Consider the following 20,401-nt stretch of genomic DNA (forward strand, 5'->3'; position numbering starts at 1 on the left):
CCCCTCAAATCACTTAGCTTTCCTTGTGCCAGTTTGTTTTGTTTTGGGGAAGAGGAATTGCAACCCCTTTGGCTTTAACCAGTGGCCCGCTGCATGATTCTGTCTCGTTGTTTTGAAGCTCTCTGGGGCAGGGACTGTCTTTAATGCAGACGGGGCACTGCACAGTACCCAAAATAAACAAATAGACAACGGTGTTAATATCACATGTTGGTACTACTTCTAATACAAGACAGGCTCAAAGAAAAGAGGGTGTAAATTTTAGGATAGCAGGTTATAGGAGCTAGGCTTTGAAAATTGGTGATCCTGATTTAAACCTGAGCCAGTGACAGCTCTAGGTATGGGCCCTTCCAATCCACCAGAAGCTGCACATGCTACTGTGGCTCAGCAATTCCCCAAACCTCTGCTAAACAAAGGAGCAAGATATTAGTAACTGAGCTGAGATGTTCTGCTGGGGGTTGCAACTAAGTCAGCAAGCCAGCTTTCTTTAACCATTATTATCTGTAGCAAAACAAAATACCGGTAGTTACAAGTAATATAACACTGCAGCGGGAGTAAATTCTTCATGCTCTCTTCCAATTTCGCTGGCAAAAGTTAGGAAGAGCACACTTCTGCTGGTTAGTTTGGCTTGGATGCAACTGATGTATCTAGCTGGCAAGTGCATGTGCACACACACACACATTCCTATTGTTTTACTCACCGAGCATGTTGTTTCAGGTGGTCATTATGCCCTAAAAAAGAAAACTGTGTTTGACAGATTGGAATAACCAGTCTCTGTGTGGGAGTAATTGCCATGTCCTTACAAAAATGATGAATAACTTTCATCGTGCAATGTAGTGTGTAATGTTCTGTTTCATTTTATTTCAGTTCGGCTCCACAGCAGCATTTATGTTCATATGTTTCAATTTTCAATTATATTGAATCACACTTGCACTATGAAAATGATTACACAGTTCAAGGAATGGTTATGCATGCACTGTTATTATCTTGTACACTTCAAAACTAGGCCCCAGTCCTACTCCGCTTGAAGGGATTGGCAAAGTCCTGTAGCTCTTAATATCCTTTGTACACTACAGATTTTTATATATACATGATGAGGGACTCTACCCTGGGAAGCTGTGACTGAAAAAGATTTGGGGATCATAGCGGATAATCAGCTGAACATGAGTTATTGGTGCGACACTGTGGCCAAAAAGGCTAATGTGATCCTCGGATCCATAAATACGGGAACCTCAAGTATGAGTAAAGAGGTTATTTTACCTCTGTATTTGGTATGCATTGGTGCAGCCATTGCTGGAATACTGGGTCCAGATCTGGTACCAACAATTCAAGAAGTCTGCTGATAAATTGGAGAGGGTTCAGAGAAGAGCCAAGAGAATTATTAAAGGATTAGAAAATATGCCAGATAGTGATACTCAAGGAGTTTAATCTATTTAGCTTAACAAAGAGACTGTTAAAGGGATGACTTGACTATAGTCTATAAGTACCTATATGGGGAATAAGTATTTCATAATTGGCTCTTCAATCTAACAGAGAAAGGTATAACACAATCCCACAGTTGGAAGGCAAATTAAGACTGGAAATGAGGTGTACATTTTTAACAGTGTGGGTAATGAACCATTGGAACAATTTACCACAGGTTGTGGTGGATTCTCCATCACTGACATTACTTAAATCAAGATGGGATGTTTTTTCTAAAAGATCTGCTCCACAAATTATTTTGGGGACGTTCTATGGCTTGTGTTATAAAGGAGGTCCGACTAGATGATCACAGTGGTGCTTTTCTGGCCCTTGAATATATGAATAAGTTAGAAATGGAAGTTACTTGGAAGATCATCCCATCCATCTCCTGGCAATGCAATAAAGGATTGGTCTTTACAGAATGTCTCTAGTGTTCTGCCCAATATAGTATTAAAAGGCCCAAAGGACTGAGCCTGCACTACTCCTCTAGCAAGATTATTCCGTGTAGATTTCATTGTCTGGAAGTAGTTCCAGATGTTCAACCTAGATTTTTCCTGTCATAGTTTCACATTTAGATACCTGTGTATCACACTAAACTATTGACTATCAACCACAGTTTAAGCAGTCATAAATGAATTCAGCTACCCATGCTCTAGTTATTTAGGGCCAGATTCTGATACCCTTACTCACACCAACTAGCTCTTTGCTCCACAAGTCTTCCAACTGAAGTTGTTTCTATATGAGTAAGGTTATTGGAATCTGTCCTCCATGCTCAAAGCAGTAAAGACAGCCTGGTGAAAGAGCAGTCAAACTCTCTCTCTCTCTCATTCTCACAAACATATTTCAGCCATTTCTTTCATCTTATATATCTTATATCAAAAGGGATTGCACAATCTTTTCTTTTCAGGATAAATTTATATGCTGCTAAAGAGGAGGGGGAACAGCAAAGTTCTTATGGTGAACTTTCATTTATGATCGTTTTATTTTAATTAGTATAATGAGTGCTGGGGGACCTGTGTTTATTGGACTGCATGCATTTACCTCTAAATATTTGTAAAACGACAAGATATATGACTTAGTGGGAGGTATAAAGATGCTTTGTTGCCCATAGGGATCCCAAGTCCAATAAGCTATGGAGTTGCTAAGTGGAACAGTGGAATAACTATGTAAAACTGCATAAATTAGATGTCCCCTGTCTTTCACAACTATTTATCTTACCATTGTGAACAGAGAGACGCTACACAAACAAGGAGGTGATGCACTGCTCCCCCAGAAATAGCGAGGCCGTTATGACTGAGGCATTACCGGCAGGGACGGCTCTAGCCATTTTGCCACCCCAAGCACGGTGGCACACCGCAGGGGGTGCTCTGCCGGTCGCCGGTCCCGCGGCTCCGGTGGACCTCCCGCAGATGTGCCTGCGGAGGGTCCGCTGGTCCCATGGCTCCGGTGGACCTCCCGCAGATGTGCCTGCGGAGGGTCCGCTGGTCCCGCAGCTCCGGTGCATCTCCCGCAGGGACGCCTGCGGGAGGTCCTTTGCAAAGTTTTTTTGTTGTAATATTAGTGTTAGTGTTTTTGTTGTGTGGTCTGTGGTTGCTGGTGATAATTTCTTCAGGTTGGGGGGCTGTCTGCAACCACAGGCCACACAACAAAAACACTAACCCAGGAACCTATCCTTGCAACAAAACCCGTTGCCAACTCTGTCCACATATCTATTCAGGGGACACCATCATAGGACCTAATCACATCAGTCACACTATCAGAGGCTTGTTCACCTGCACATCTACCAATGTGATATATGCCATCACGTGCCAGCAATGTCTCTCTGCCATGTACATTGGCCAAACTGGACAGTCTCTATGTAAAAGAATAAATGGACACAAATCAGACGTCAAGCATTATAACATTCAAAAACCAGTCGGAGAACACTTCAATATCCCTGGTCACTCGATTACAGACCTAAAAGTCGCAATATTACAACAAAAAAACTTCAGAAACAGACTCCAATGAGAGACTGCTGAATTGGAATTAATTTGCAAAACGGACACCATTAAATTAGGCTTAAATAAAGACTGGGAGTGGATGGGTCATTACACAAAGTAAAACTATTTCCCCATGTTTATTTCCCCCACACACACTGTTCCTCACAACTTCTTGTCAACTGCTGCAAATGGACCATTTTGATTATCACCACAAAAAGTTTTTTTCTCTCCTGCTGGTAATAGCTCACCTTAACTGATCACTCTCGTTAGTGTGTATGGTAACACCCATTGTTTCATGTTCTCTGTGTGATATATATATCTTCCTACTGTATTTTCCACTGCATGCATCCAATGAAGTGGGCTGTAGCCCACGAAAGCTTATGCTCAAATACATTTGTTAGTCTCTAAGGTGCCACAAGTACTCCTGTTCTTTTTGTGGATACAGACTAACACGGCTGCTACTCTGAAACCTGACTTTAAAGTATGAGGTTTAATTTTCTGTGATAGTTTAGTGTAGGTCTGTATAAGTCTCTATCAATCTGCAAACTCCATTCTGTTTTGTGAATGCCATTTTGATTATAAACTGTCTTCTACTCCTCACTTTTGCACTGAGCCTCCATCGTGAGCTGGGATACTCAGAAGGTGTAAGAAAAATCCTCAGACCTGGCAGAGGCACTAACAATGGAAAAGCTATCAAGAATCATCAGCGTTGGTGGTCTTCTATTCAAATGGGTCCACCCTAGAACTATAGGCTGATTGCAGTCCAGGGGAATCAAATTTCCCAGCTGGGACCCCAGAAGGGGCTACAGGTAAGTAGCTGATCACCTGAGGGGAGGTTTGAAGCTGCTTAGTGATCACCTGATAGAGGAGTCTAGAACTCTAAAGGTCGGATCTTCTTGAGCTTGAAAGGCTCTCTCTTTAGCCATCCATCACCATGAATAGGAAGATTGAGCAGGAGGGGTGTGGTGCAGGAACGTCCTGAGACCATGAAAGAACAGTAACCCAAAGCCAGAAGACTCTTGGAACGGTGAGGACACTGTGGGGAGGGGTTTAGAAGCTGCAGCAAATTCATATTGCTATGATATAGCTGTGGTAGCACATAGAATGGAAGCAGATATTCATTATTTTTGCCTAGATCTGTAACTCTTGTGCTTTGTCTACAAGTGAAGTGTGACTGGTTCACAAGTTCCTTTGCAAAGTCTGGCAGAGCGCCCCCCCCGCGGCATGCCGCCCCAAGCACGTGCTTGGCGTGCTGGGGCCTGGAGCCGCCCCTGAGTACTGGAGGAGTGGAGCACACTCAATGTGACAGTTACTGCACCAGTTCTAAAGATACTGATTGTGTTTCTCCAGGTGAGCATCAACAGCAAACAGACAATGGCTGGGGCAATAGACAAGCCATGTTCATGCCCAGACCACATCCAGACATAACTGTTCTGGGGGCTGAACATAGAGGTGAAAGTAAGCCAGTCCGGTGGACCGGCTTCTCTGGTGGTAATTTAAAGGGCCCAGGGCTCCAGCCGGTGTGGGGAGCCCCGGGCCCTTTAAATCACCACCGGAGCCCTGCCGCTGCTACCCTGGGGCAGTGGCGGCACGGCTCCGGTGGTGATTTAAAGGGCCCGGGGATCCAGCTGCTGCGGGGAGCCTCAGGCCCTTTAAAGCACCAGCCAAGCCCTGCTGCCAGACCTCTGGTGGGGATTTAAGGGCCCGGGGCTCCAGCTGCCGCAGAGCTCCGGGCCCTTTAAATCCCCACCTGAGCCCCGCCACCCCGGGGTAGCGGCGGCAGGTTCCCACGGTGATTTATAGGGCCCGGACCTCCACGGCGGCTGGAGCCCTGGGCCCTTTAATTCGCTCCTGAGCTCCCAGACGCCTCTGCAGCTGGGAGCTCCGGGGTGATTTAAAGGCCCTGGGCTCACAGCCACAGCCAGAGCCCCAGGGCCTTTAAATCTTGAAAGGCCCCATCTCTTCCGGTTGAGGCCACACGCCCCCGCTCAGGACTCCAACGTACCAGTAAGTCCTTTAAGTTACTTTCACCCCTGGCTGAACAGCTACTGGCAGTGCTATCTGGCTGCCAGCCTCTCTGGAGCGGAATAGCAGAGGTTTCCTGTGTGGGTATGTTGGCTCCCTCCAAGAGCCTTCCCTTGTTAGTATAGAAGAGCCATATTATGGTAAAGTCACAGACTAGCTGGCATTTTAAAGCAGGTCAGATTTAGCCTTGTCTGTGACATAAATTATCCCCCAGCTGATCTTGATCTAGTGACTTAATTACTACTAGTGATCCCAGCTGTGAAAGAGTCAGAGGTAACTACATGGGGGAGAGAGGAGAACTCAATCACATGACAGACCCAGGAGAGAGGAGGCAGGGAAGTGCCCGGTGAATAGGATTTTCAGGGAGGAAGTTAATCTACTGTGTAAGAAGCAGGGAGGTCCCTGGGAGAAGCTGCTGGAATTCCTACAGAGGGGAACCATCAAGGAAAACCTGCTAGGAAGAAGTCCCTGCAGGGGAAAAGCCCTGGGAGGCTTGAGAAGCCTGGAAGGACTCTGCAGGGTTTGGGATTAGGGATGAAGAGCAGGGAACCTCAGTGTAGCCCAAAAGAGGGGCAGAAAGATTATTTGTTAATGATTATTTGGCTTTTCAGTTGGACTCTTTAGCCTGACAGAGAACTGCATTTAAAAAGGGACCTGGATGAAGGGCTGGACTATGCAAGTTGTAGACAGAGACAAGCCATTGCAAGGCAATGGAAGTGGTCAGCGGAGTGCTAAGAATGACAACACCTGCAAATCCTTGCTCTGATGGCAGGGCTGCTATGGTAGTGAAGGGATCCCCTTACAGGCCCCTTACTTGTTTCAGTTCTTTAAATTCCCCTATCCATCAAGCTCTAGGCCTATAAACATCCAGTTTTTAAAATCATATCGAGTAGAAGCCACAACTACACTGTTACATAGGTATATTCTATTTCTAAGTACAGGCAAATACTCTGATATTTCAGACGCAATTTATGGTTACTGGTAGCAAAAGCTGTTTAATGGCAACTATTGTATGAAAGCTTAATGTTGACCAATGTCAGCAACAAGATTCTCCCAAACCATAAAAACGAGAACCTGCCCCATTGACCGTGTACCCTCAGAAAGCCGTTGGCTAGTAGCTAGGCTTTGCAACATGTCTTGAAAGCGTGAGCTCTGTAAGAGCATTTGAATTCTAAACAGATAATGTTTAAATGTCTTGAACTCTTGACTTATTTATTGCTTATTTCTTTTGTATTCGTAATCTCCAGTGCAGAGGGCTTTACTAAGGCTCTTCAACAAGAGTTTTACTTCACGCTAACAGCAGAAAGTTAAAGAAATGATTGGGACGTGGCTGCATGCAGTGTTTAACAATGCTCTCACTTGCTCTTACATTTAGCAGAGGAAATTAGTTGTTATGACAAAATATAGCTCCATGCTGGTAAGATCAGATAAGCAAAGCTGGACAAAAATATTTATTTAGCCAACATTCCGCTTTCTTTAATTTGGCCAGCACACCAATCTTACTTCTGAGAGGCTAAAGGCCTTAGTTGCATTTTGATTGTGAAACTCTTAGACAACAATCTTTCTTGTAAAAGTCCTTGTTAGACAAGGATGAAAATCATGTGAGCTTTTTTTCACTTTAACAGTTCTGTGGTCCCTGGCAAAAATACAATTTTGCTGATAAACAGCATACTGCACATATCTGAAAACCAACATGCTGAACAACATGTAAAATGAAAACATATATAATCAGCAGTATTTTCTGCCTTTTCATGGTTTGGTTTGGTTTTTTGCTGTGGAAATTACTCATCTGCAAGTTGGAAGCTATGTGATGTTATAGCTTAAGCATGTATATTTGAAATTTCAGAATAATACTGGGGAGAAAAAACTAATGTTAAGAAAATGTGGAGGTTATACTAGTCCGCTTTTGGATTAAGATTTTATTAGTGTTCCCATAATGTGCTCTGGGTTCTGTGAAAGCAGAGAACCTTGAACTTGACAGGCCTAAAACATGATTGTGACTGGTCCCCTCCGGGGTGCCACCAGGAACTGGGGTTCCACTTAGCCCTTTGACTCAGCAGGATGGGCTCCCTCTCAGCACTGTGCTGCTCTGATAAGTTATAGACGGCACCCAGTCCTACACTCCCACCAGCATTCACACAGGCAGGGACACATTCAGCTGCAGTTGCATGAAGGCTGTGGCCAGGCACTGCATGAACCAACAATAGAGAGGCTGCAGCCAAAATAACCCCCAGCTCCCCAGCATAAGACCCCACAGTTGTAATGTCCTGCCTTGGTTGAAATCCAGAACAGTATAAATTTATTACCCAGTTTGCCTCTCCCTCAATGTGGAGAGGAATATGCAACAAACTTGTGTTAACCAAACTGAGATTTTTCCCCAGACACTTCACTCAAAGGCACACTGGTTTAGATAAAGCAAAAACAAGTTGATTAACTACAAAAATATGGATTGTAAGTGATAGCAAACAGATCAAAGCAAATTACCTAGTAAATAAACAAAACTGCAAACTAAGCCTAAAATACCAGAAAGACAGTATATGAATTAGCAATTTCTCACCCTGACTGATGATACAGGCAGGTTTGTAGATTCTCAAGGCACAAGCTGCACTTGCTTTGTAGCTTGGGCTCCCCACCCCCATTCCAAGTCCTTTTCTTCCGGAGCTTCTCTCGGGTGTTGAGTTGTGGGGGAGTGAAGAACAGCCAATGTCACTCCTTGCTTTGTACAGCTTTTCAATAGGGCGGGAACCCTTTGTTTCAAACTTGGCTCCCAGACCAGTCTGGGGGAAAATACAGGTACCCAACATGGAGTTCAGAGTCATGTGGTCTGGTTACATGCCCTTGCAGAGTCATAACAGCCATTACTTACAGGTTGGCCAAAACATTCACAGGAAGGCTAAGCTATTCCACAGCCCATTGTCTTTGTTGATGAGCCATTAGCACTGCCTGGCTTCTTCATGGTTGTACCTGAAAGGCTAGGTGTGGGTGTTTTCCAGAGAAAGCCCATTTGAAATACAGATTCATAGTCAATATTTATAACTTTAGATACAAATAGGGTACAGGCATACAAATAGGATAATCATATTCAGCAAATCATAACTTTTCCCACTACACCTTACATGACCCATCTTGTTAAAAATGCATTATAATTATCCCATAATCATGTCATCATAATATTACTATGATGAACATGGGGTGTAGTGTCAGAGTGGTATATAATTATTGAAATAAGATAAACGGTAAATATCTTAGCTGTATATTATGAATAGGGCCAAATTCACAGCCATGAAAAATGCGTCACAGACCATGAAATCTGGTCTCCCCCCATGAAATCTGGTCTTTTGTGTGCTTTTACCCTATACTATACAGATTTCACAGTGAAGACCAGCGTTTCTCAAACTGAGAGTCCTGACCCAAAAGGGAGTTGCAAGGTTATTTTTTGGGGGGGAGGGGAGCACGATATTACCACCCTTACTTCTGGGCTGCCTTCAGAGCTGGGTGGCCGGAGAGTGGTGGCTGTTGCATGGGTGCCTAGCTCTGAAGGCAGTGTCCTGCCAGCAGCAGTGCAGAAGTAAGGGTGGCAATACCATAACATCACACTCTTACTTCTGTGCTGCTGCTGGCAGCGGCTCTGCCTTCAGAGCTGGGATACCAGCCAGCAGCTGCTGGTCTCCAGCTGCCCAGCCATGAAGGCAACAACACAGAAATAAGGGTAGCAGTACCACAACCCCCCTCCCTACAATAACCTTGCAACCCCCGACAACTCCTTTTTGGATCAGGACCCTTACAATTACAACACAGTGAAATTTCAGATTTAAATAGCTGAAATCATGAAATTTATTATTTTTAAAATCTTATTGAGGTTAGATGTTGATAGATGTTTGGCTCTATGTGTGTGTTCCCTGTGTGTGCTGCCCCAGCCCTGCGCAGACAGCTGGCACGGCAGACCTTGAGTGAACTACCCAATGACCACAAGATCCGTTAAGGGACAAAGGCACCCAGGCAGGTTTATTATTGCCAAAGCATGGTAGTAGCATTCCGCAGACTCTATCAGACTACCAATACATGTAAGCCCGTAACAATGGACCAGTTCAGTGAATGGCGACAAAAGGCCAGACAAAGATACTCCCTCTGAGATAAATCTTTATACTCCAAAACAAACAAATAGTATTGCCCCTTTGACACAGTTACTGCCCCCCTGATGTTGCTAGTTATCGCCCATCATTTTGTACATGTTGGTTCGATCAAAACATCTCTACATACTGTCCTCCTGATCTTATCTTTTAGGAGGGGTCGATGTGTTTCTGTTATCCCTGGGTAATGTTTTTGTACCATCTTTGATGTTGGGATGTTCTGGTACTGGTTGATATTGGGATGTGTTTGCGTGAGCACTTTGTGACTAGCATTTCTTAGGCATGTGTATTTTTGCAATATTAGCCCTGTTCTTGCCAAATTTTGTGAGCACGTTCTGCCTCATATCAGGCCTCTGATACAAGGACATATGTCTCAGACTCTCTTCCTACTACACTCATGACCGTGAAATTGACCAAAATGGCCTGCAAATTTGGTAGGACACTAATTATGAACAAAGTTACTGCAGTACTAGGCTATTAAATTAATAGATTTAAAGCATAAGAAGTCACAAAGCTAAAGTTAGGCAACATTACATAAGACATGATGCTCAGCAGTATATTTTGTCATACAACTGAAACCAAATCTGGGTCCCATTATCCTCAGAATAAGGCATTTCTCTGTGGAAGCTAGAGGGATAGTATCATTTCCCAGAAACCTCAGAGCAAGGTAATAATTGGAGATATACCAATCTCCTAGAACTGGAAGGGACCTTGAAAGGTCATCAAGTTCAGCCCCCTGCCTTCACTAGCAGGACCAATTTTTGCCCTAGATCCCTAAGTGGCCTCCTCAAGGATTGAACTCACAACCTTGGGTTTAGCAGGCCAATGCTCAAACCACTAAGCTATCCCTCACAAAGTTGCTATTAGAGTCCAGAGGCTGTGTCTTCTGCCCTTCATAGCTTCCACAGAGCACTATGCCTCAGGACCAAAGGTGTTCCGAATGGCTTCTCCACAATTTGCCACCACCGCGCAATGGAACTGTGGCAGCTCATCTGTGTATGAGATTTCCTGAGGGGATGAAGGTGAGATTTGGCCTTTATGATATTAAGAGAAATATACAAAGCTACACATTATTTAACAGTAAAAACGGGAAATAAAAAGAGAGAATGGCTGCTGAGTTAAAACTGCCACCAGAACCTTAATTTTCATATTTCTTGACTTTTTGTGATTTAAATCCTAATCCCACAAACACTTACACACGCTTAACTTTTTGCATGTGAGCTGCCCATTGACGTCAATGAGACTAATCACATGCATAAGTGTTTGTAGGATCATGGCCAGTTTTTGGCATTTAGGGCCTGATCCAAAGCACTGAGGCCAATGGGGAGATGGGGGAATTCTGGACCTGCTGAAGAAAGTGTAAGATTCGCTATTGCCTTAAATGGGACCAGAATTTCATCTGCAGTCTTTCCATTGCCTTCAGTGGGCTTTCAATTAAACCCTAAAATCAAAGAGTTTAAAAAGAAAAATAAAAGGAGGGAAAAATGTAAAAAGGAAGGGAGGAAAAACCAACAAAAAAATCTCCAGTGCTACTCATCATGCAGATATTGTAAATTTATGGAATTTATTTTAATAGAATTATCAATCTGAACATGGAACTTCCATGAATTGCAGCTATTTGATTTTTCTTTGACATAAATTATATTGCCCATAATAATGAAAATCAGATTTTTCATTACTTTTTCCAACAATGAAAATTGTGATATTAAATATGAAAATAAATACCATTTAAATTCAATATTTAAATTAAATATTCCCCCCCTCAAATTTCTATGTAATTCATAGGAATTTGTGGAATTTCTATAGTGGCCACACTATTATTTATAAATTCCCCAAGGGGATGTTACAATTTTTCAGACAAATGGATATTACTTCACATTTGCATTTTCCTTTCCAAATCCTTTCATTGCAGTGGGATTACTCTGTGAGCATATGTGCTTCACACACACATTTGCTATGTGGCATAACTGAACCATGTTGTGAGAATTTCTCTTGTGGAGCATATACTGCCTGGCAGCTTTAAACAACCTTCATTACTTTCGTTTCTTCTCTGTCCCTTTCTCAGTTAAAAATATTGTAATAACAATAGTTTTTAGAGTGTGATTTATAAACAATACATCTCTAAAAACAATTAAAATGAGAATTGGAAAGGTTTCATGCTGATAAACAGCTGAATTTTGGTCTTCCAGCCAGATGATAATTGAACATTATTTTACAGAATCATAGAATTGTAGAACTGGAAGGGACCTTGAGAAATCTTTTAGTCCAGTCCCCTGCCCTCAAGGCAGGACTAAGTATTATCTAGACCAGAGGTGGCCAAACTGTGGCTCTTTTACAGTTAAAGTGCGGCTTGCAGAGCACCCCATGCTCTGCTTACCAAATTGTGGGGTAGGGAGCTCAGGGCTTCTACCCAGTGGAGGGGCTAGGGGCTTCTGCCAGAGATGACTGGGAGGGGGACAGATTGGAGGAGGGGGGCATAATTTAAAAGTTCACCCCACCAACAGCCTGAGTCATGCCCCCCCAGGCGCACACACCCTTTTACTCTCCGTGGCCCCTCCCTGCAGCTCCCAGGTGTTAGCTCCGCCTGGAGAGGCAGTGACAAACTGCTGGGAACTGCAGGGAAGGGCCGCTGCTTTAGCTCCATGGGGAGAGGCAGCAGCAAAAGCAGTGGCTCTCTCTGTTGACTCATATTTAGCTTGTGATCCACTTTGACCCCGAGATCCGTTTCTGCAGTACTCCTTCCTAGGCAGTCATTTCCCATTTTGTAGGTGTGCAACTGACTGTTCCTTCCTAAGTAGAGTACTTTGCATTTGTCCTTATTGAATTTCATCCTATTTACTTCATACCATTTCTTCAGTTTGTCCAGATCATTTTGAATTTTAATGCTATTCTCCAAAGCACTTGCAACCCCTCCCAGCTTGGTATCATCCACAAACTTTCTAAGTGTGCTCTCTATGCCATTATCTAAATCATTGACGAAGGTATTGAACAGAACTGGATCCTGATACTAAGGCACTGTACAAATATCTCAATCATGATCATAATCTAACTTCTGTGAAATTTTAGTTGACATTAGCTGCTTAAAATATAGTTGAAACTCTCCTTAATGAACTCAATCTTTGATGTCTGGGACCCATAGCTAAAGTTTCTGGTTCAATGTTTTTAAAATTAGATTATAATTAATGAGTCCTGGTTTTTGCTTCAGTTTCAGTTGTTGCCTGCAGTAGACCAAGAAAGAAGGTTATACATAAGAGAAGAATCACTGACTGGGTGAAAGTGGCCCCTGTGTAGCAGACCAGCACAAGACAGCTTACATCCTCAAAATAGGGCTTAAATGGAATTTAGTTGATGCACAGGCATTGGGCTGGGTCTCTCCATTGGGGTCAGTTTCTCCCTGTGAGTATAAACGTATGATGTGCAGTCTTTCCCAATGGGCCCAATCATCTTTTCCTATAGGAAAGCCCACAGACTGGGACTAAAGGAGAGGAAACCTCAGCGAGGCTCTTCTCACAGAGATTTCTCCCCATTTATTCCATCTGGAGGCGAGTTTGACTCCCTTCCAATGAAACAGAGTGCAGGAACCTCCCACAAAGCCTGTGGATTAAATAGATCCCAAAGGCTCGGGGGGGAGGGAGATCCGTACCCCTATAGCAGCTCTGACCTATGCCTGGACTGTGTTGTCTCACAAATGGAGCTGCACTGCCAGGGTGTCCCCTGCCATGGCTTCCCCCCAGGGACCTCTCTTAAAAGGGGAATGTCCACTGCAAAACCGGGGACATGGAAAAATAATCAAGCTCCAGGCATTATTACATTCCCACTCTGGCTCCTCGAAGCTGCTGCAGGGACCAAGCACATCCACTCCAGTTTGCCTACCCTTTCTGCCTGTGCAGATCTCTAGGCCACCAGTGTGTGGGAACAGAAAATCCATGCGAGGATTAATATAAGGGCATGTTCAAGCCGTGTTTTCCTATGCTCACATTATGGGCCTGAACCTGCAGACCTTACTCAGGCAAAACTCCTATTGACATCAATGGACTATTTTGCTTGATTAAGGGCTACAGGAACTGGTCCAATAGAAGCAATATTTTTTAGATTTACAGTTAAAGATACAGTATACATGGCTATGTAGTATTAATTCTTAGGGTAATATCTGGTTTATCTCTCTCCTTTATAAAGTCCCTATATAACACTATAAAAAAATCACATTAGAAAAAGAAGCCAATAGTAGCTATCCTAAAGCAGGGGCCTTACAAGGAAAAAATAAAACAGGAAAGCACATAAAAATAAGATACTAACATGCTTTTTTTTTTTTTTTTGGTACAAGAACAAGAATTTATTTCAAATATCTCCGTGGTTAAGGGCAATCGCCAGGAGAAATCTGTTCTTCATAACCCTTTCTGTGATGCTCATCAACATGGTGTCTGAGTTACTCTTAACATGAATAACTTTATCACAACAGCAGTGTGAGATTAGTAATCATTATCATCTGAATTATACAGAGGGAGAACTGAAGCATGGGAAGACTAAGTCATGACTTGCCTAGGTAGCTTGTGGCAGGGCCAGGAATCAGAACCCAGTATCCTGAATTCTAGTCTTAACTTATGGCATAAGTCTAACTGTAGTACATGTTTTAAATCAAAGGGGAGAGATTAACATATGAAGTCTTGCAGTAGACCCACTCTGAAGTTTGAGGATTCCTCAATCATCATCTTTTTTTCCACCAGTAATTTAGGCCACTCCTGCCCCATTTCACATTATTCTCCTTAACAGCTGAACACACTAGGCCCAGATCTTCAAAGGTATGTAGGTGCCTAGCTCCTACTGATTTCAATGAGAATTAAGCCAGTAAATACCTTTGAACTATGGCCCAGCTCTTTGTATTCCAGCTCTCCACAGACTTCAGTCTGTCCTTCATCAACTCAGGACTTCGTTTTTCTATTTGTAAATGGGTATCATACTTTCCTGTTCCCAGAATCTGAATTCATTAATGTTTGTAAAATGCTTGTATGGAAGATGCTGTATACCTGTCACATTTGTGTACACTTCTCATGTTCTGTTTTTGAATGTTGCTATATTCATAAACAAAAATGTTTTACCAGAGAGTTAAGCTTGATAGTATATTTCAGTGGAATCCAGCTTACACCCAAAACAATATTACTTTCTTTAAATCAATTTTACTCTTGAAAACCCCAAATATTAGAAAGCCGTGGCATTTTAAAACTTTAGCTATAGATCACTTTTGACAATATGCTTTCAGAGGTAATATATTGTTGCTCGCTAATGTATCTCCATGTCCTCTTCTGCAGAAACACCTAGCCAAGTTGTCTGAAACTGGGAAAGTAAAGCCACATCTGTTAGAAACTACCTTCTTCCTAATTTTACTAAGGTATAAAAAAGCAGAATCTTATAATCTGTTACTAAAATGTAATTTCGGGGATTCTAATATCAATGGCCTCCATTTTCTCCCTTCCATGCTATATTTGATTCCAGGAGTTGTTTGTACCAGTAGCTATCAGAATGCTCATATAGTGGATCACTTTGTTAAAAACCTATATGCTCCCTCATCAGAGAGTCCAGTGAATGCTACTTATTGTTCCAGTGGGCAGTGTGCTAATTCTGTTTCTCAGAGGTTCTTTTTCTAGGCATTTCCCCTTTCAACTGGTTTTTATGAGACTTAAAAAACTCATGGCGGTCAATAACAGGGTTCAATCTGATCAGCAGCATTACCTCTGGAAACTAATTCTTCAACAATTACAGGCATGCCTTATAGCATGCTGATCCTCTGCTGTAACCTAATCTCAACTTCCATTTTTCTTTGTCTTCTACAGTGAAACTTAAGGCCTGATTCACCTTATCATTTACTCTAGATATCAGGCTGTTAAAAAATAATTATTTCTCTTCTGGAAAAAAAAACAACCCCAAACCCCACACCTTAAAAATTCAGCTTGAGCAATCATGTTTTACCTAACCAGAAAAATTTCTAATGAAAGAAAAAAAACATATACAAGTGAATTATGATTTGGGGCAATCAGCACATGAAATAAAATTATTTTATTCAAAAAGTAAATTGCAAGGGAAAGAGAGAAGTGCATCACACAACTAATTTAAAATGAATTTTCAGCTCCCCACGATTATGTCCATAGGCTCTTGCTCTTGTGATATCCCAGTATGTTGTGACATCACAGCTATAATAGACCCTTGCTGGAGCAAGCAGCTGGCCCATAGAAGATGTAGAGCAGGTCCATTTCCATTTTGCAGCCTGCCCCTACTGGAAGTCTCCTGCAAATATTCTTTGGCCACACAGGAGTAAAGATTTGGCCCAGTGGGCAAAACATTTTATTTATCAAATGTAGGAAATCTATTTCTGGCCACCGTTAACAAATGCAACTCTTCAGAATACATATCTAATATAGAAATTAACCGGTTTTTTTTCTCATTAAATTTCTCCAAATAGAATCCAGAATCATGGGCCTTTTTCTGCATTATTTTTGTTTATCTTTTTAATAAGGGAAAAATAGAGTGGATTTAACTTGACTTCAGCAAGGAAAAGATAAAAACTTCCTACTGTTGATTGGAAATGAGTGATTTGAATAAAATGAAGAAATGCTGGCTGATCAGCACAGTAGCTCACTGATTATTTATCAGGCTACGCAGCTCTTTCAGCCTGTTGTAGGAATTTATCTTCAAGGCAAAATGTATCATCGGGCAGAAATGCTGAATCACAGTAGATATTAAAGATTTTGCTTACTTAGCAAACTATCAACCTATTGCTAGATATGTTGTTTTGGAAAACTATTTAGAGTTAGGATGCCATTAAATTATTCCTATTTAATTATACTAAGGGTGGTGTTTAAACTGCCAAATAAACGATGAACCACATTCACAATATGTCCATATCATCTCCTTACTTTCCCCTTTCCTTTCTCTGTGGATGCCATTATGAGAGTGGTTCCCTAATTCTTTCATAGCATGGAACACATCTCAACAGAGAGATCATCATGAGGACCATATCTCCTTCCATTTATGACTGCATAGGCCAACTCCACTCCCACAGGCAACTAACTGCCATCCCTCTGGCAACTAAAGCAATAGTTTACATGAGAAAAGTATTATTAGGAAGACAGCTAATGTATTTTTAGATCCTTTAGTGCAGTTTAACAGCTGAAAACAAGGGGAGTGCCAGTGCCATGTGAACAGCCAGCTCTGAGGACCATGAGAAAGTGCTACATGGACCAGCGTCTGGGAACTACTGCGTTATGACAACTATTTATTTTGTCACCAAAGCCAGTGGAAGGCAAGATGGTACCTGTTTCAAGTGTATATATTTTAAGACATCTTTAGAAAAATCAAAAGTTTGCAAGTTTGAGGGGGAAGGGGACAAATGGGGTCTCATATGCCCTAAACTGCAAGGTCTTAAATTGTCCAGAATGCTGTGGGTGATATTCTGGCTCTGCTGAAGTCAATGGGAGTTTTGCTATTGGTTTCAGTAGAGCCAGAATTTCAATGTACCTAAGCAATTTCTTGTTTGATTACTTATTAAAGTTAATGAGTACTATAAGCAAGTGAGGGGTCAGAGCCCCATTTCAGAGGCAATGGTGGAAGAGTGTGTGTGTGTGTGTGTGTGTGTCCCAAAGAAAATTCAACTGGTCTCTGGACAAATCTACTTATCACTTTGGGGTTAATATGTTACACACTATAGGGGTTTATATTGATAATTATAGTTTTGCTACAATTTTTTCCTATTTTTTAAATTTCCTTGACAGTTTTTTCTTCTTTTTTTGAACTTCTCAGTAGTAGTAATATATGGAGAAGTGATATTACCATTTAGGGGAGGGTATGATGGACATATTGTTCTCGATCAAGAAATAAATTATGCATTTTCTTGTAAAATACTATATATGAATTTTGCTTAGGGCTGGATAACTGTATGACCCATATTTGTTATAATAAAATTTTGACTTACATGGCACTGATGATGCTCAGCTCCTTAATACCTGATCTAGTCCAATTGACTGATTACCCAAGCTGTGTTTGGATTGCAGTTGCCCAGGAATATGAGGATTGTTTTCCAAGAGTCAAGAGGGGAAGTTGGAGAAAGCAGGCTGGGCTGCTACATTTTTCATGAGAGGGAAAGGAAGAGAAGGGAGTGGAACCTTCCAATTTGTGAAGAGCTGAGCAGCTCCGGCCTGTTCCATTTCCTTCCCCACCTCTCCATTCTCCTCCCCTCCCTTGTTATGAAAAAGTAGCCGTCCATTCTGCTTCCTTCCTCCTAATTGCTCACTAGTAGTAAGATCATGGTAGTTGGTCCATGCATAATGTAGATCCACTGGTCCAAAATTCTGGATTGAGGAGAGAAGTGGGCCATGTTCACTAATCCCTTCCTTCAACCGTTGTAGTATCAAATCAGGTGTCTGCAGGCTCGGACTAAGGATTCTGTACTTCAGCACTAGACGTTTGGCCTCAATAATCAGCCCAGGTGCTGATCCCATCGCACAATGCACTCTACCTCAGGATTTGGCCCTAAAATTACCAGGACATTTGTAATAGTTGAGGTGACCTTGCCTAGAGGGCAAATGTGTCCCAGAATTATCATCTCATTTTGCTAATGCGTGAAGCCACTTTTGAATTTTAATTACAATTCTGACCTCTAATTAAAGGAAATCACACTGAGCTGAATCCAAGACAGTCTCAGTGGGGACAACATTAGAGCTTCCTGTCCTTGAAAACTATGGTTTATTTCCCAGCATCAGACTTGGAACTGCAGTTCATAACAGTAAGCAGCAAATTCCAGATCTTAATGTGCTAAGCATATTTTGGCACATTCCCAACTGGTAGTGTGATTAGGTCAAGAATCCTGAATTCTACCTGCTTAGTTGTAAGGATTTTCACATTTAAGTACACTATTTTCCACCACCTTTAAATTTAAAAAATATTCGGATATGATGTAATTTCACATTTTTTGCTATACAGAATGTAGAAAATTTTGCAACTGTAATTTACACAGTTTCAGTAGAGACCAAAGGAGTAAGGTGATGGAACAATCCTATCATTCAGGGCTGCTGGAACAATTTTTATAGTGGGGGTGCTGAGAGCCAGTGAACCAAACTATAAACCCTGTATATAATGGAAACCACTTCAAGCCAGGGGGTGCAGCAGCACCTCTAGTTCCAGCACCTATGCTATCATTAGGCTTGGAAGGATTAGATTTTCCTTGGTGTAAATGTTGATTTCATCATACATAAACAAACCAACACAATATTTCCACTGCTAATTGAAATTTACTTCTTCTTGAGAACTTATTAGAGTTTGATATAAGGATATTTACTTCATATATTTTGACATGTGATGTTGCCAATTTGTGTGTTTTTTAAACCATTATAAAGCTTTAAGTTTTTTTGAATCTCAGCATCTATTGCCATTAAATAATTGTTTGACCTTCCCCAATAATTACTCACAATTGTGATAATTTAAATAGATAAAAATTGAAAAAAGCTTAAAAATTAACTTCAATATTATCTGTCAAAATTATATATATATTATATATATATAATCCAAGTCTGCCAAGCCTACCTATCATTTCTAATACGTCAGGTCAGAGGCATTTTGGCCATGTGGGGAAACTGGACCACCTATAGGATAAAGATCTTCAGTCTCCAATGAGGTCAGGCTAGCATTTTTCTTGAGCAACACAATACTTCGTAGGATGGTAAAGAGTCCCTGTCATGTACCGAGCTGATGGAGTGCTGTACATGGGAGAATAATTCCTTCCTGACCACCACAGTTGACCATCTTTTATCCTGAAGCATGATTTCTGATCACCCATTTACTCTTATCAGTATCTTAGCTCGCATTTTACAACTACATTCTGCAACTACAAATGTTATCACAAAGTTAACCAATTTTTAAAATATCCAGTTACAGCATTTGACTGAATGATGCTCTGTAGCAGCGACTCTTTACAGACCAAGAATACATGGCATAAAGATGAGATATCTATAATTTGTTCAAAATGTAAATATTCCTTTGTTTTTTTGGTAAGGGACCAGGTAAAGAAGAGTAACTGACCAATACTTTTCAAAAGATTGAATACCTTACTCAAATTCCCTCTAAGTCTTTTCCTTACCAGTCTAAATAATACTAAATTTTGTAGTCTCTTATCAAGGACAACCATATTCCTAGACATTTGTGTTGCCCTTCTCAGGCCTGGTCTACACTTCGAGTTTATCTCGAATTTAGCAGCGTTAAACCGAATTAACCCTGCACCCGTCCACACAACGAAGCCCTTTATTTCGATATAAAGGGCTCTTAATATCGATATCTGTACTCCTCCCCGATGAGGGGAGTAGCGCTGAAATTGGTATTGCCATTTCGAATTAGGGTTAGTGTGGCCGCAATTCGACGGTATTGGCCTCCGGGAACTATCCCACAGTGCACCATTGTGACTGCTCTGGACAGCAATCTGAACTCGGATGCACTGGCCAGGTAGACAGGAAAAGCCCCGCGAACTTTTGAATTTTATTTCCTGTTTGCCCAGCATTGAGAGCTGATCAGCACAGGTGACCATGCAGTCCCAGAATCAAAAAAGAGCTCCAGCATGGACCGTATGGGAGATACTGAATCTGATCTCTGTATGGGGAGATGAATCTGTTCTATCAGAACTCCGTTCCAATAGACGAAATGCCAAAACATTTGAAAAAATCTCCAAGGGCATGATGGACAGAAGCCACAACAGGGACTCAACACAGTGCTGCGTGAAACTAAGGAGCTGAGACAAGGAGCTGAGACAAGCATACCAGAAAGCCAAAGAAT

The sequence above is a fragment of the Mauremys mutica genome, chromosome 1, assembly GCF_020497125.1.
Source record: "Mauremys mutica isolate MM-2020 ecotype Southern chromosome 1, ASM2049712v1, whole genome shotgun sequence".
Classification (NCBI taxonomy): Eukaryota; Metazoa; Chordata; order Testudines; family Geoemydidae; genus Mauremys; species Mauremys mutica.